The following is a 4,816-nucleotide window of genomic DNA, read 5'->3' as shown; positions in this document are numbered from 1 at the left end:
AAATCAATACACAATACCTATTAGGGATGTCAAATTTCGATTATTTCCATGATCGATCGTCGTTTAAATTAACGATCAATTAATCGATTAATCGTTAACCATAATACTGCAAAATGCGTCTATTGCAGGCACGCAGTCAGCGGTATGACAGGATGTGCAAAAGCCACACACACACACAAAACGCTTTCTCACTTGAATTAAAGAGGTTTTAGTCTGAATAAAATGCTAGTAGCAGGATTATAAAATGAATAGATGCGATTATGATCATTTGATAAAATGAAGAGAGCGCGCCATACTTTTGAGGTCATTTTACTTTGTTGACAGTTTCCAATCCCGCACGGAGAACGCTGAACGCGCCTCTTTAAATGGTTTTGTGGTGATTGTTGTTGTATTTTAAAGCACAATTGCAATGTTTTCAACTGACATTATTGTATAAAATTATCCGAAATGTGGAGCGCGTGTGACTGCGCTGCACATTAAGTGAACTACATCGGCGCTGCTGCACCAAAACACAGTTGCTCACATTAATTTGATCCTGCTGGATTCTGTCCTAGAAAATGTCAGATTTTTTAAAAATCCGGCATACAGCGCATTAGATCGTGACAGTGCATGCGTGCAGACGAGGATGAGCGAGCGCGGCTTTGGCTAGATTTATTTGGAGGTTATTGCTCATGTCTCATTCGGCACAAATTGAAATGTTTCCATATTCGCAATGTATTTGAATGTTAAACTATTATTTATAATGTAAACTAGGCTTGCATTCGCATATAGACGGAAAAGATGATCCTCTTCATATGAGCAAAAACGTCCTTGGCATAACAGCAGAGTGGACCGGTATACTACGGTCTATTTAAACTGACCAGTGTAACCTTTTAATGTTTAGTTGACATTTTATTTTGATAATGAACAGACTGCGATGTAAGTTTGAATCTCTAGAATATACGTGTGCAGCAGGCTCCGGCGCGATCGAAACAGCTGAGACATTAAAAAAAATATATATATTTTCCGCAAAAGTGTTTACTTTCATTTGTGCACACTCACAATAAAAACAGAAGATTTGTGCTCTTGTAAAATAAAGCAAACAAACAGAATGCGTTGTCATCCTTTTTTTTTTTGTGTGAACTTATGGAGCGCCCACACTTCTGTTTTAAATCCGTTAATCTTTAAGTCGGATATATTTCGCATAGCCTATTTAAAAAAAAAAAAAAAAACATGAAAACAAATTGTTATTTTTATGTTGGACCTATTACTTAGTAGGCTATAAATTTTCCTTAAAGAATCCCATTTTGTCCCAGGGCTTAGAACCTGTGCCCTAGTCAGGTCCATGCAGAAACTTGTGAACGATGCTCGGCGTCACCGTTTAGTGACAGCAGTGAATGCTCCGGGAATGTGTCGGTCACAGCGCCTATTAATCGCTGTTTTGAATCCAGGAATTATTTATTTAGAAATGATAAGATCTGATTATGACAAGTGTGGTATAAAAGCTTTGTTTATTAGAGGAATAATAGGTTAACTGGAAAATGTTAGATCGCGACCATGCTTTTGGACCCCATAGTCTTCATTTACGCGGCTTTGTTCTGGTTTGCCGGTTGGTCACGAATTTCCACAAATTCAGTAGATTTAGGCATTGTTTCTTTTCCTAAATCTTCATAGTCTAACCCTCTAATTTCACAGGTTTATTTTATTATCTTTCGCTTTTAATAACTGTTTTCGCATCTCTTACTGTGGTAAACATGGGAAGGGAAATTAAAGATTTCATGAATTAAGAATTCGTTCGATTTATTAATTTGTTCCCTTATTTCACTTAAATCATGGGTTATTTAGGGAACAAAATTAATGAAACATGGACAATTGCCACATTAATAATTCGTAGGAATGAATTAACAAGTTGTAGGAATGAATAGACTACCTGTCCTGTCACTGTGTCCCGCAGCCCTGCAAAGCGCACGATATAAAACAGTTATCTGATGAAATTATTAGTAACCACATTTCTATTGCATTTAATGTTAAAGAACTTATGTTGTTTCTATTTTAATGTACTTTAAAGTTTAAATCACATTAAAAGCTTAATTTGTACATTGTGAATGAATGATGATGCTTTTATATATCGTCACCGTCACTCACAGCCGCTCGCACGTGTTGAGTGCGCATGAGCCGCACGCAGCCCAACATTGAATCGGTTAACCGACCATCGATAGCCTTAATCGATTGCATCTCTTATCGACAATTAATCAATCATCGATTAATCGTTGACATCCCTAATACCGATATAAAACACTATCTACACGATTAATACTGAAATAACTGCTATTACTGCACATTCACTATATAAAATAAAATTCACTGGGAGGAAAAAGTTTGCGCGGGCGGCCGTCATCAGATTTGGAAGTCGATCAAAAGGCTCGTTCGGGGTTGTGGCTTCAGTTGAATTGAGTGAGGCGCGGTGGGTTTATGGGATGAGTAGTTCCTGCGCTTGAAATGAAAATATGTACGCAGTCTTGTACCTTTGACTTTTTTTGGATTTTTTCTTAATTTTTTCACTCTAAATGATACTATATGTTTATGAGTTCAGCCGTAGCTGGTTATCCTCACACATGCTCTAAAACTCTTTAGATACTGATTTTTTTCCGAAAGTCAATGGGAGAAATGAATGGGAAATTTACTTCCGGCACCAAAACTCTCTCGGGCTGTGGGCGGGACTGTGATGCTCTATACTGATTAGACACATTGAGCTTGAGCATGCCCATGCCCAAGGTAAGCCATGTCACGTCAAGTAGCCTGTGTCAATAATATGCATTTCGTCTCGTTACTGCATTAACCACATGTAATTTTTTTATTAAAAATGAAAAAGAATATAAAATAGATTGCATTATAAACTCTTGATCTGTGAAGTAAATGGTATTATCCTTTTTATGTTTAATTAGGAATTTATGCTGCCTCAAAGAAAGCATTTGCTACTCTTGGGGACCAGTGCAGTAACTGGCTGGAGAAAATCATTGCTCTGGGTGCTGATGGTGCTGCTGTTAATGTGGGCAGCAAAGGGGGTGTCATAGCCCTTCTGCAGCAAGAGGCATATGACCACATTGTGCCTTTCCACTGTATGCCTCACAGGTAAGACTAGAAGATAAGGTATGACTGACACCCTAAAATCTGTTGGTTATTTTCTTTTATAGAGCAGATCTACATTTGAAATTTGACTATCTTCAGATTGTAATTGGCAATGTTGTCAGTGAAGAGGGACAACCCAAAGATAGGGAAACTGTATAGCATTCTACATTTAATTTGGAAGACGTACCAAAATTACTCCAAAATCAATGAGAGAGCTCAGGGTCACTGGGGCTGACTTTGGGGTAAGTGTGCTGATGCACATTGGGGTGAAGGTGACAAGGTGGCTCCCATATAATTCAAAGGCCCTGAAGACCTTTCTTAAACACTACGGTGTACTACCATATGGATCATTTGGCAGGCTCCTCTGCCAATGCAGACACTCCAGGCTGAGCTATTGCATTATTTCAGAATATTCCTTTAATTAGAGACACTTATGCCAATAATAATGATTTTTTTTTTTTTTTTTTTTTAGGAATTTTGTTCATCAGGGTTCTAGATGACAAATATTTACTGTTGTATGATACAGATTAAGAAATCAATGGAATATGTTCCTTTTGTGGCCTTTTGACACTGAGCCATGAAATGTCCAGTTTGAAGTCCTTAAAACATTTAATTTAGATTTTCTTTATTTAATTTATCTTGAAATGTTTTAAGTTTAAATTTCAGCTTAGTGAAGCACTTTAGGCACAGACACTAAGTTATCTTTCTTGTAGAATTGTGCCTCAAAGAACTTTGTTGAACAGATTGTTAGTTAATCATTTTCAAGTCAGTATTGCCTATATGAAGAGCAATTTATATATATATATATATATATATATATATATATATATATATATATATGGGATAGTTCTGAGAAAAAATGGTTCCTGGTACAATTATTTCCGGTAATTACAGTGGAAACGCTGGTAAAACATACTTTTGTATTAATCCACAACTTGTTCACACATATGATAAAAGTCATTTTAAATTAGTAAAAATACCTTATAACTGGTGTACATTACAGTTCTATTTTTAACCAGAAAATCAGGGGAGAGCGCGAACGCAGTCCCCCACTACCAGAAATTATGCAGTCGAGATTCCCACATTTGGGGAATTCGCAGGGGTCAGCACAACCGGAGTGCAATGGCTGAGCCTCGCCCTGGGTGAACCACCTTCTTGATCATGGTATCTCCCCTGCCAGGTAAGTATGAATTCTACATCAACCCTGAAGGGGGAGCACTTAAGGTCACATTATTTTCAGTGATGATGAGACGTCACTCCATATGGTTCATGATCACGATGTAAACACTCAATCTACTCTAAACTCCAGATCTTGTTGAACCACTGGTCCTTAAGTTGTTTTTACAGTGATCATTGACCGCTACATTCAGACAGTTTGGCCTTCTGATGTCAGGAAAAGGGTATAACTGCAGCCTGGAGGTCTCCAAATAGGGGCCGGAACTCCAAAACAGTGTGGGAGCTCCAAAATAGGGCGTGGCTTATTTCCATTGAGAGACAGGCGCACGACATGCATGCAAAATTTTTCCCCCAATCCACTTTAGTGCAAACTCTGCCCCACAACTGATTCAGAAGTTTTTATTGGTTGTGTCAGTTAAAGTGTTTCCTAAACCATGCAACAACAAAAAAACGCTAACCCCTAAACCTACCCCACACTTTACCTTAACCAGTGAAATTGACTGAATGACGGGATTGGACCTGAATAGCATGG

The 4,816-nt window shown here is 37.9% G+C and overlaps 1 non-coding gene across 1 annotated transcript; it reads right to left on the bottom strand.

The window, feature by feature from the left end:
- Positions 1-4,132: 4,132 nt before the first annotated feature.
- On the bottom strand, positions 4,133-4,296 carry LOC127962780 (U1 spliceosomal RNA). Its single transcript, XR_008154649.1, has one exon. It is a non-coding gene; the product is annotated as a U1 spliceosomal RNA (small nuclear RNA).
- Between the last annotated feature and the right edge of the window lie 520 nt (positions 4,297-4,816).

The sequence above is a fragment of the Carassius gibelio genome, chromosome B7 (genome assembly GCF_023724105.1).
Source record: "Carassius gibelio isolate Cgi1373 ecotype wild population from Czech Republic chromosome B7, carGib1.2-hapl.c, whole genome shotgun sequence".
NCBI classification, from domain to species: domain Eukaryota; kingdom Metazoa; phylum Chordata; class Actinopteri; order Cypriniformes; family Cyprinidae; genus Carassius; species Carassius gibelio.
This window is presented reverse-complemented; position numbering and strand designations above follow the sequence as displayed.